Source organism: Metopolophium dirhodum, chromosome 5 (assembly GCF_019925205.1).
Source record: "Metopolophium dirhodum isolate CAU chromosome 5, ASM1992520v1, whole genome shotgun sequence".
Classification (NCBI taxonomy): domain Eukaryota; kingdom Metazoa; phylum Arthropoda; class Insecta; order Hemiptera; family Aphididae; genus Metopolophium; species Metopolophium dirhodum.
This window is the reverse complement of record NC_083564.1, coordinates 16,003,006-16,016,531: the sequence shown is the minus strand read 5'-3', so window position 1 is coordinate 16,016,531 and position 13,526 is coordinate 16,003,006. Positions and strand designations below refer to the sequence as shown.

Here is a 13,526-nt window from a genome sequence, read left to right as displayed (position 1 = left end):
ATTCTTCTGATACAATATTTTCCCCATCAATTTGTATCTTTAATTCTCTGTTCGCTTCTCGGTTGTTAAGATGGAAAACCTTTGTTACAGACTTGCTTGGATTTAGTTTTAAATGCCACTTTCGAAAATATTTTTGTATGATTATTAGATCATCGTTTAGCGTTTCCTCAAGTTCTGTGAAGGTTCTGGCTTGGGCGACAAGTGCTACATCATCAGCGTATATGAATTTTCTTGAGCTCGTGCAGGCAATGTCAGCAGTATATGTGTTGAAAAGAATTGGTGATAATACAGATCCCTGTGGTAGTCCATTTTGTAGTATTTTGTAACTGCTTACTTTCCCATTGAGAGATACACTGAATTTTCTGTTAGAGATTAGGTTCTCTAGTAGTCTTAGCGTTGTTTTACATTTTATTATTTTAGCCAGTTTTAGTAATAGTCCTCTCTTCCAGACCGTATCATACGCAGCTGACAGATCCAGAAAAACTGCTCCGGATTTTTCCTGCCGTTGGAAACCATTTTCAATGTGCGTTGCTAGTGCGAGGAATTGGTCACAACAACTTCTATTTTTCCTGAAACCGGCTTGTTCCATGGATTCTTCTAAGAGTGGTTCTAGGCGTCTTAAGAGGAGTCTTTCAAACAGCTTGTACATTGTTGACAGCAGGGATATAGGACGGTAGTTTTTTGGGTTCCTGGCTTCTTTGTTGGGTTTCAAAATAGCTATCACTTTAGTTTCGCGCCAGAGTCTTGGAAGAACATTAGTGTCTGCTATTTTACTGGCCAATTTTGCAATCCAGCAAATGCTTCGTGGTCCTAAATTTTTAAGGAATTCTGGAAGGATCCAATCTACTCCAGCTGCTTTTCCGTTTTTTACAGATTTTAATGCGTTATAGACCTCTTCAGTAGTGAACTCGTTCATAAGAGTCGACTTTTCTTTACACCTCCTTAGCTCTTCTTGGAATTCCCTTTTCACCTCGATTTTTTCGTTTTTATGGGGTTTAATATTTGATGTTTTATATAGTATATTAGCAACATCGCCGGCAGCTACACTACCCACCTTTCTTGTTGGTTGTGCTGCACCAAGCTTTCTCAAGAGTGACCAACTTTTCCTACTTGAATGCGTATAATCCATTTCTCCCATTGCAGCTATCCATCTGTTTCTTCTCTCTTCATCCAGGAGAGCTATCAATCGGTTGGCAGTTACTTCATTTCCGGTTTCATCGTATTCACGCAGTAGGGAGTCGCACTCTTTGCTCCAACATGGGATGTAATTCTGTCTATGCCCTCTTGGTATAGCCAGTGAAGCGGCTTTTTTAATAAGCTTAACAAATCTTAGATAGTTTTCTGGGATGGGGGGAATGCGATTTATGTTCTCCTCCATGTATTTAGTGAAATTTGGCCATACAGCTTTTCGTAGATTCCACCGGGGCATTTCGGGTTTGTTGATCCTTGGGAAATTTACTCCTATGTCTATAATAACTGGTTTGTGTTGGCTTTTGGGGAAGTTTGGTATGATTGAACGTGATACTCTTATAGGTTGGTCATCCTTGTCTCTTGACGTAAAGCATAGATCAGGTGATGTGGTCGTCCCCCAGCGGCCTGATTTAAAAGTTCCCCCCTGCTTAGCGTCGTACACTAGATGTAAGCGATGGAGTGTGGCCCAGCTGGTGAGTTTTTCCCCATCTTCGTTATCTCTAGAGTAGCCCCATTCAGTACTATGTGAGTTGAAGTCTCCTATATCCTAGTAAATGAGATGTTTTCGGCAAACAATAATCCAACTTACCTTATTACTTTTTGTGAAATACATTTTTATTATAGCATTATTATTAATATGATATGATGATTAAATATACGTAGGTAGGAAGATACGGGCTACGACACGATTAAGCATAAAACACCTTTTTTGCAACCCTATTGTGCAAATTTGTCGGCGTGTCATAGAATATAGAAAGACAAAAGAAAAGCTACATAATTGAGTATACAAAACTTTGCAATGTTACCATTTTCAATTTTGAACTAAATTTTATACATAGACCTTATACTCATAGACAGAGCATTATAGGTTGGCGGGGTTGGGTCGAGCAATCACAGACATCATCATGATAGCAGTATTGTCATTTCTGGCAACATAAAATATATTTATTAGCATATTTATACAATATATTATGAAAACACAAAACTAAAAATGCATATTTTTAAAAAGCATAATTACAATAATAATTAATAAATAATAAATCATAATATATTCAATAGATGAATAAATTATTCATTCAAAAACAATATAGTTTTTGTATATTATTCATCAATCCATTATCATACAATAATATTGAGTATGGGTATGGTACGAATCAAATTAAATAGCACGATGTAGCAACGTCGCATAAAACATTATGTGCCCAATCGTGTTGCTAAACAGGTATAGTATGCTCAATCGTACAATAGTAAATATGTGAAAGTGGCTGACAGACAACACCAAGAATCGCTAAACACAACCTTAAAATTTAATACAACAATTAAAGTGATGTACTCCTTGACGAGGTACACAATATTACATCTATACTGTACAGAAGAGTGATTAAGTACCTAATTTCCGTTATTTTTCTTTCTGACAACACACACCTGGTCTACGGTAGTATATATATATTGTCCTACAGGTATGAGAGTTGGAACTAACTTAAATTATTTTACATTATTATTTATTTGACTAAAAAACATTAAATTAACTTTGTTAATATTATATTTTGTATGTTATAAATGACTAACAGATAGTTTATCGTACGTTGGATTTTCAGGTATGTAAAAGCTTAAAAAAATTATTGTAATTAATCAATTATTTGATACCGTATTTAATTCGGTATTTTAACGAATCAGTATGTATCATAAAGTAACGATAAACGTTTGATAATTTACATGTATAGACGATTTTGGATTTATAAACTACTGTTTTGCAAAGCAATTTGGTAAGTAGTATATAGTGATAATAATGTATTTATTATAAGTATGTAAATTATAATTTCTATGTTTTTTTCTTTTCGTTTCTATAATAATTGTAATACAGTGAAACCTCTGAATAGCGGACACTCTTGGTCACCAACATTTTGTCCGTTATTCGGAGGTGTCCGTTATTCAGAGGGGATAAATTTTTGAAATTTATTTGTATAATAATGTACTATGTATGTACATATATGTAATGTTTTTACTTATTATTTATTGTAAGTTATTACATTTTTATATTTTTACAAATTACATATTATTATTTAAAGTATATTTTTACAATCAAAATCAAAAATTATTATTTATTATTTATTATTACATTTTTAGATTTTTGAAGCTTTAAAGTCGTTTAATCCGTGAACTTCAGCAAGTTGTTTAGCCTTTTCTTGTATTGTTGGTCCGGAAACTGGTAAATTTTTTTCTCGAGTTTTGCTAAACCAGACCAAAAGTTCTTTATCAATCACACTGCCTTCACATTTTCTTAGTTTCGTTAATTTGCATTCTTCATTTCCATTTTCAACCCACGCTTTATACATTTCTTCTGTGTTAGAAACAATATCCGCGATCTGTGTTTTTCCAACTTGAAACTTTTCTGCGAGTGCACGAATTCCCACGTTTCCGTTGTTTTTACGGTAATCTTAAATGTCAATTTTTTCGCGAAGCGACAACCGCTTTTGTTTTAACGTAGTCATCGCGTCGAAAACCGTCACTAACTGACATAATTTTGTCATAACACATAATCGCTTCACCGATAACCGAATTTGTCATAATCGTATCGTCACATAACGAGTTTGTTATCGTAATTATGTTACATTATTACAAGAGTGCATACGAATGTGAATACGTATTACAGATAGGCATATTACAGATTGTATTTTCAAATAATGATTAGGGATTTACCATTGTTTTAAAAATTCCCTAATAAAATAATGTCCGTTATTCGGAGGTTTTCCTATTGAAAAGTAGTGAAAATGTCCCCGTTCCCCAAAAAACGTCCACTATTGGGAGGTTTCCGCTATTGGGAGGTGTCCGTTAGTGGAGGTTTCACTGTATTACTATACATTTTAATATATTTTTAAGAGGACGGATTCTTCAATTTTTAAGCAAGATACGAGTCTGTGAAATATCACAAGTTAAACAATTGAGAGAGTGTGTGAGTCCACCGCCGCCAGCGTGCATGACTTGCAAAATAAATAAACAAACGTGCCGTTTCATTTTTCATTTTTAGTGTTTTTCGAAGAATTTGGAGAAAAATCACAAGGCCGAAAGTATTATCTCCATAGAAAATTCGCTCGGTACAAAAAAAAGTATACCAAATTACCAAGTACCAACTATATTATGATGGAAGAAATACTTATACTTTATTCAATTTTAATTTAATATAATATATTCTTCTTCTTTCTTCTCAATTTTGTAGGTGGGCCACGTACCCGTGTGCCCCATAGCATGAGCCACCACTGCCAACAGCACACTATTGAAACTAGTAAACGAAAAATTTGCTATACGTATTTAATATGGCGTATATATGCGTACATAATATATTAAAAATTTTCATAAATCACTTAAAAAAATGAAATGTCGTAAAAATGTATACGAACATCGCAGGATAAATACTGGTGTGTTCTCTCACTGGATAGAGTACCTACAGATCTAGTCTATAATGGATATCGAACTACGTATTATTCCTCTCTTGTGATTTAACTTTTTACTATGTATAAAATCTTAGAGCTCATAGCAGGTGTTACCTCATATGGAGTTGCCGTATAACGTCTATTTCAATAATAATATAATATATTAATTAACTCATTTTTATTTCATGCAATTTTGTGGTGATTCACGTGTCCTGATGATTGTCTTAAAAAAATGAATATCCCAGAGGGTATTGAACAATTTAAAAACCATGTAATAAAAGAGTACAACAAAGTTGTCCCAAAAAACAGTGAGTTTTTACAATTATTATACTGAACTTCATATTTGGCTACAATCTATCGTTCCGCTTAGAATCTAAAACAAATCTTAAAATAAAATAATTATGTTGTATTCTACTATAAGGAATAAACAACACAAATGTGTACGATATTATTATTATTTATTGAAAACGTGTGATATTGGTTTATTCTGAACCGTAACGTCGACTGGCATGTGCGTGCCGACTGACTGCGGACTGCGTACGCGGTGGACAGTCCCCACCGCGTACCTATATTATATATACTATTATAGTGCTGAATCGATGTACGATATATAACACCTCTCCCCTAACATTAAATAGCTTGATTCGCTTTTGAGTTTATATAACCACGCGTGCTTATTCTACTTACTGACTAAAACTTAAATCTAATTTTACATTTTTTTTTTTTTTTATACTCTGTGTCGTGTATATCATATTTTACATGCTAATTTCTCTATACTATAACAAAAGAGGTATACATGTATATGAACGTATAGTATCGGTCTTATTTCCTAAAATCTACTGTTGTATAGCGGTCGGGCGATCTTTTCATTCTAGTCGGGCGAGAACGTCCAGTAGAGGTTATCTCGGGTTCCCTGTCTGGCCCGTCCATATCCTTCCCGGTCCCCTCTGGAACTTGTCCCCCCCTTGGGTCAAATGGGTTTTCGTTACATTCGACTTCCAACACTCCTGGGTCCCTATTTGGTATTTTAATGGTCTGGTCTATGTGTCGCTTCCAAGTGCCCGCCTCGGTATCCACCTCAAACGCTTGTTTCCCCACATTTTTCGTAACAGTCCCTATTGACCACTTATTTTCATTCGTCCGATAATCCCGCACGGCCACTGTGTCTCCCTGTTGGATTTCATGCTGTCGTTTACCGTGACGTTTGATTTGGGAATCCTGGTGATCACTAACCACGTCCTTTGTGCTGGGAATCAGCATATCGAACTGTGTTCGGGTGCTACGTCCTAGTAATAATTTTGCCGGTGTCTGGCGCGTTGCCGAGTGCGGTGTATTGCGGTGTAATAACAGGAATTTCTGTAATAGCGTCGGGCTGGTGGTTTGGTTTTTCTTAAAGAAATTTTTCACTATTTTAACCCCTGATTTGGCTGCCCCGTTTGTTTCCGGGTGGAACGGAGCTCCCACCAAGTGTCTTATGTTCCCATTTACGCAGAACGTGCTAAATTCCGTACCTGTGAAACACTTGGCTCCATCGGTGGTAATGGACTTGGGGACCCCGGAACGAGCGAAAAGTTCTTGCATTTTTACGATTACCACTGACGCCGTACTCGTGCTTACCTCAAACACTTCGAGCCATTTTGAAGTCACGTCGACTACTATTAAAAAAATTTTATTTTTGTAAGGCCCTAAAAAGTCTACGTGTATGAGCATCCACACTTGTTCCGGCCACTTCCATGGCGTTAGCACTGCTTTTGGTGGTGCGGGTTTAACCTGTATACAATTTTCGTATTTGCGCGCCGTGTTTTCAATGTCGTTGTCGATCCCTGGCCACCAAAAATACGAACGCGCGATCGCCTTCATGCAGCTCATTCCCGCGTGCGTGAAGTGCAATTCTGTCAACAGGGCCTCCCTGAACTTACTTGGCATAATCACCCTGTACCCCCACATCAAACAGTCCTGTTTGGTTGAAATTTCGTGACGTCGCGTGTAATACGATTTAAGCGATTCGTTTTTATCCGCGCCTGATGGCAATTCGCCTGTGTTGATAGCCTTAATTACCTGCGATAAGATTTTATCGGTTCGTGTTTGTGTTTTTATTTTGACCCAATAAACGTTAAACGGACAGTTGTCGTATATCAAGTTTAGACACTGTGGCGCCGTAGACACTCTGTCTGCTGTGCCTATTCTTATGCGCGATAAGAAATCCGCTGCGTTTTTCCCTGACTTAACGAACAAAATGTCAAAGTCAAATTCTGTGAGTACGTACGCCCACCTCTGTAGTCTATTAGCCGCGTAAATTGGTATACCTTTCTTTTCCCCGAAAATATGGTAGAGTGGTTTATGGTCGGTGATTAAAGTAAATTTTCGTGCGTACAAGTAATCGTAGAATTTTTGAACACCGTATATTATCGCTAACCCCTCTTTTTCAATTTGCGGGTATTTGCGTTCCGCTTCTGATAAGACACGCGATGCGTAGGCTACTGGTTTTTCGGCGTTGCCGTATACCTGTGATATGACCGCGCCGATAGCGAAAGATGACGCGTTTATCATTAGTTTAATTGGTACCGACGGATCATAGTGGTCGAGTACGGGTTTGGACGATAATATCGATTTAATGCTATTAAACGCCTCGTCTGCTTCTTTGTATCCGTGCCGCATTTTCCACGAACTTAGTGTAGTATGTTACCAACCCTGGAAAACTTTTTAGTTCCGACCTGTCTTGGGGTGCCGCAGCCTCTTTAATCGCGATTGTGTGTTTGTCTAATGTGTGCAGACCCTGTCCGTCTATTTTATGACCTAAATATTCTACTTCCATCTGTATAAAGGTACACTTCCGTTCTCTTACCCTCAGCCCTGCTGAACCGAGTGCTTTTAGAAGTTGCTCCAAACGTATGTTATGTTCGGACATCGTCCTACCTGATACTATTATATCGTCAATGAATACCTCGACTCCCTCAACCTTTTTTGTGATACTTTCGATCGCTTTCTGAAATTCACTCGCCGATGATTTCAGTCCAAATGGGACGCGCGTGTACCTGAATAAACCTTTTATTGTGTTTACTGTCGTTAACGCGCGTGAACTATCGTCGAGTACTAACTGCTGATAAGCATCTTTCAGGTCTATTTTTGAAAAATATTTCGCTCCCGCTATTCTGGCGTAAAGGTGTTCGATTTTTGGTAGGGGGTATTCTGTACTGACCAATACGGGGTTTACGGTTATTTTAAAATCTCCGCATAGCCTGACGCTACCGTCCTCTTTCAAAATCGGAACTATGGGGGTTGCCCACTTGCTGTGGTCGACCGGTATCAGAGCGTTGATGGCCAGCAACCGATCTATTTCAGCCTCGACTTTTATTCTTAGCGCTAGGGGCACTGGTCGGTGTTTAAAAAATTTTGGCGTGGTTGGCCGGCTTTGTTGTCAGTGATATTTTGTACCCCTTAATAGTCCCTAGCTCTTCGCTAAATACGTTAGGATACTTTTTTAAAATTGTTTTAACGCTATCCTCTGCGCTGGTAAATTTACATTCGAACACGTTTTTAATACCGAGCGTTGCTATATCGTTCCTACCGAGTATTGGTGGTCCTCCGTTTGGCACTATATATACCCATATTCCGATTGTTTTATTATTGTACATGGCCGTGAGCGCTACTTTGCCTATCGGTATAATTCTATTACCAACGTAATCCGATAACTCCACGTCGTTAGTTACGATTACCTTTGGACCTATTAGCGCTTTAAACCTCGACTACGGAGCTACTTTAAACTTATCTCGGGAAATATCGTTAATTGTAAAAAAGAATCAATTAATTCTACGGTAGATTCGTGATCGCCTGACCGCTCATTTTCTGTCACAAACTTATTTTGTGACTTGTGCTTATTGCCTTTATCTTTGCACATGGGTGCCAAATGACCCGCTACCCCGCATGTATTACATGAATAATTTTTGAACCTGCATAGTCCGGTGTCGTGGTTGGAACGGCCGCATACCTGGCACTTCTCTTTCCTGTTGGTTTGGCCCCGTCCACTTGTCCGCTTTGGTGTCGTCTTTGTAGGAGACCCTTCCTGCTTGGTGAAATGGAACGCCCCGGGCGTTTCCTTTGACCACTCCTTGCTTGCGTTGATGTTGGCCTCTCTAGTGGTTGCCACTTCCATCATTTTTGCCCAAGTGGTTGATGCTGCTGACGCGTCCTCTTCCAGTAACCGGTCCTGGATCTTTCCGGAACCCATTCCGACGACAAATATGTCCCTCACTACTATCTCCAGCTCTGGCCCAAAACCACATAAGGAAGCAAGTTCACGTACGCGGGCACCCCACTGGGGCACACTTTCGTCGTGATTCTTACGAGCCAAGTAGAGCTGGTGACGGGCGGCGAAATACGACTTTTTCGGCTCATAGTGTTTTAGCAGTATGGCCGATAACGACTCGAAAATCTTATTGTCGGGGTCCTCTGGTAAACACAAACTGAACAGAGTTTTATGCACTTCCTCCGAAATCGAGGTCAGTAAAATTGCCCTCTTCTTGTTTTCTTGCATGATTCCGTTGGCAGTAAAAAAAATTTTTAAGCCGTGCGAAATATATTTTTACGTTCGTTTCCTGGTCGAAAATTCCAGGACTGCCGATTACTTGCGAGTAGATCGTTCTTACGGCCGGCTGCTCGTTAGTGCCCGATTGCATGATTAATGGCAAATATAAACAGAAATATATAGAATGTGCTATATGTACTAGTGACTAAAGGTGAATATAAACGATGTAGCCAAATCTTCGTCGCCACTTGTTGTATTCTACTATTAGGAATAAACAACACAAAGGTTAGGTTAGGTAATATTATTATTATTTATTGAAAACGTGTGATATTGGTTTGTTCTTAACCGTAACGTCGACTGGCGTGTGCGTGCCGACTGGCTGCGTACGCGGTGGACAGTCCCCACCGCGTACCTATATTATATATACTATTATAGTGCTGTATCGATGTACGATATACAACAAATTATATGAAATCAATTACAGTAATTAATATTATGATTTGCTTCCTTAATTCTGGGCATATTTTTAATGTAAATACAGAAAGACAAATACCACTCTTAAGAGGATGTCAATGTAATATTTATTTTCTCTTTCAGACCAATACACAATACTGTCATCTAAAATCGTTTTTAATGATTATTAAGTAATCTAAGAGTAAAATCATCCATCACAAAAATTATAGAATATAATTTTTTTGAGGGTTTTATATTTTATTATTATTTGACTTTATATTCAGGGTTCAAAATAAAATTTTTTTTTTCATATTTAAAAAATACGCCTCAATTACCTTGGTGTTTTCAGATACATGTCACAATTTATTTAAATTTTACAAAAGAATAAGGTGTATATAAGAAAAATTATATGATGCAATAAGTTTTAGGATAGTATAAGTTGTATGTGATATATCTAAGTGTTCATGTTATATTTTTTGAAGAAGGTTCGTCTCATTGAGAAGTTTTAGAAGTTATGATGCTCTCTCTGTGTTTGGCACTAGTATTTTTTATTTTATACGTCACTCCCACGCAGGCATCAAATCATAATCAACAGATTACGAATCGGCCACACATTATACACTCATGAACATTTAATGAGGAAAAAGGATCAACGTATATGCACCCCATGCAACACTGCGACTACAAATGTTAAACACCTATTGTTACAAGTCGGTTGACCATAGCCTCGTACTTGTAGAGTTTGAATATAGATTTATTAAATAAATGAACAAACTCACGTCCTTTTTAGATGAAGTTTATTGAGTTGAACATATACAGACAATAGCACTGTCCAATCTCCACTCCTTATCTTTCAATCTTTTGGTTCCTTATATCTAAACTTATCTAGGACAATCCCTCCTATATAAAAAGTGCTTACACGCAGTTTCGGGATTGTACCTGTTTACACTAATTTACAATCATAATTTAATTTCATAATTCTATTTGTTTTCTAAATACTACATTTCTTATTTGTTTACTAATTACTACATCCTTGCTTATTTCCTATGTTTAATAATACCAATTCATAACGCTATTAACTGAATGTCTCCTCACAAAATACACCAGAGACAAACTGATGCACCCCAACAAAAAAATTATTGTAAAATTAAATTAAATAATTGTTTTGTGACAATATTTAAACAAACTGATGATATTATATTATTCTCTCGTCTGAATATTATTCTCTATCATTTTTGTAATAGATGATTTCACTTTAAGATTTCTCAAATATATATATATTTTTTTTTTAACATTTATTAGATTATATACAATCTGTAATATAATATTTACAATGAGCATATGTGCTGAATTTATTTACATGGCTTTTGAATTCGGGAGGTGAGTAGTTACCCAGCAGTAACACTCGACTATGTCAAATATATAAAAAAAATACAGCTAATCCTCAGTTTTTGACCGATTTTCATAAGATTTTTAAGAAGAAATATGTAAATCCAAGGGCATTTAGTTTGACACAGGCTATGCCATCCAGAATCAGCTACCTGCCTAATATAGCAAAATTACATAGAGTTTTGTTTAGAACTCTGATGTGTTTCCAAATCGATTTAAACAACATATTTACAATTTTTAATACACTCATAGGCCTGCGCAAACTGGAATTTCGGGGATGGGGAAGCGTGCATACAATATTATTGGGTTGTTTTCTTAATTTTCCGTGATCGATGAACACAGAGGCGTGACAAAAAACAGTATGTGTGGATCGCGTGTGGAAGGAATTTTGCCAATTTCAGTTCTGAGAGTGAAATAGCTTACTTCCCGCCCATGATACACAATATACTATTACGTTTTATTATTTTTTTATCACGAAAAATGATTTATTTTTTACCACATTTTTTAGAAAAAAATATTTTATTTTATTCTAGTTATATCAGATAAAATCACTGTCCCTAGGCCCTGGGATTTTAATTTAAGGGACACAATTATAAAATGTCAGGGGTGCCCGGGCACACCAATCACCTCCCGTGCACACACATTTGAATATACTACGAGTCTAAGACAAAGAGTGGTCTAAATAATATATTATAGAAAAAAATGATCAAAAAATGTATAGCTAGACTTATCTGTCTCATCAATATTTTATTGGGTATATAAAATTATGTTAATATATTATTAAAATAATACAATGTTCTTGGATATTATAAATGTTAAATGTTATAAATATAATTAACAATCAAATATTATACTTTCTAGTCGATATACTGCTGGCATTCTTCGAGGTCAGTACGAGTTATTCGAATGCTGACGGTGAGCATAATTCTATATTATTTAATAATTATTTACATATTATATAACATTATAACTCCCTGGCAATTATTGTATTATACTATTATATAGACTAGGTATAGATATATAGTTGTGTTTGTGTAATTATATATTTATATTTATATAATGTACCTAACAAGACAGTGAAAAATGCAACAATTTGAATAACCAAGGTAGGTACTTGTTATTTACTTGATTTACAGATGATTTATATGAGCCACGACTGTTTTGTTATAAGGAAAGTGAGTAACAGTATTAACCATGGTATTATAATATAATATAGTTAAATAGCACAAGAAATATAAACTGAATGTCAAATTGTGAGTAGCAAGAGCTCACTTACATTTTTTACCCCGGTTTTTACATGCAAAACTTTACGATTTACATTGTTTCTTTTTTTTATTATTTGTAATACTTCACTAAGGTAATTTGGTTTTTCTGTTTTGTAGTTTTGCAGTAAAGATTTATGTATATGCCTATTGTTCCAACTTTCCAAGCGTGTGGGAGATAATATAATACAGGCTGTAACAGGAAGACCTGAGATGGTCCAATTCTTGAAATTTCGTTAAAAATAAAATATATTACTGTCAGTTAAAAATTAAAATATACAGTATTGGTAATATACAGTATCTAAGCATTGTAATTTTATTGTGTGCTATGAATAGTGCGTTTTAAGTACCTACCTATCCATATGCATTTTAATAATATAGTTTTAAATTCAATAACTATATTTAATTTTTTGAGATTATAAATTAATATTTGTTTCTATTAATTTTTTATGAGAGATACCTATTTAATATTTATTAAATTTCATATGATTAGTCATTACGTCCAAAAATAAAATATTTATGTTTATAAATTTGCAGTTAATAAGAAAAGCCTGCTCAGTAGTGGTAAATTTGAATACATTTATTTTAAATTACAATGTGTAATTAATATAAACTACACATTTTGTCGACTTGTATATTATATTTTATTTATTTATTCTGTGACGAAGAATAGATGAAAAGTCATTATGGACAAATACCTATGTTTGTATTGAAATAATGTCTAATAACTGAAAAGTGGTAACAAAAATATCTATAAACTTTTGAACATTTCATTGGTATATTAAACATTCTGTCTTTTTCTAAAAAAAAATTGCTTGATAAATTATTGTATTATTATGTGTTGAGAGTAGTGAGTTATAGTGCCTTACAATCACTATGCATTTTAATAAAATAGTTTTTTATAGATTTAATTTTTTAAGAATGTAAATTAATAGTTTTTTCTATATTTTTTATGATTGCCTATTTAATATTTATTAAAATTTATAACATTAGTCATTGTACATACGTAAATTTAATATTAATATTTATACATTTCCAGTTGTCTGCAATAAGAAGATCGTGAAATTAGGTAAAATGTTATTATACAATGTGTAACATGGCTGTGCTCAAGGTGGAGGATTCAACTCACCCCACCCCCCCCCCCCCCCCCATTCAATGGATTTTTTACAAATTTAGTATAATATGTACCATAGTGCGTTTTATAGTAACTGTGACTCGACGCTATCGCGGCTTGTGGTGTTTTTCATTAGGGTTTCTAAAACTAGCGCGTATTAA

At 35.4% G+C, this 13,526-nt stretch overlaps 1 long non-coding RNA gene across 1 annotated transcript; it reads left to right on the top strand.

Annotated features, from left to right (window-relative positions):
• Positions 1-2,760: 2,760 nt before the first annotated feature.
• Positions 2,761-13,320, top strand: LOC132945896 (uncharacterized). The gene is made up of 7 exons (XR_009664616.1): positions 2,761-2,789; positions 2,916-2,957; positions 4,868-4,930; positions 11,851-11,904; positions 12,126-12,164; positions 12,789-12,815; positions 13,291-13,320. It is a non-coding gene; the product is annotated as an uncharacterized LOC132945896 (long non-coding RNA).
• Positions 13,321-13,526: the final 206 nt, after the last annotated feature.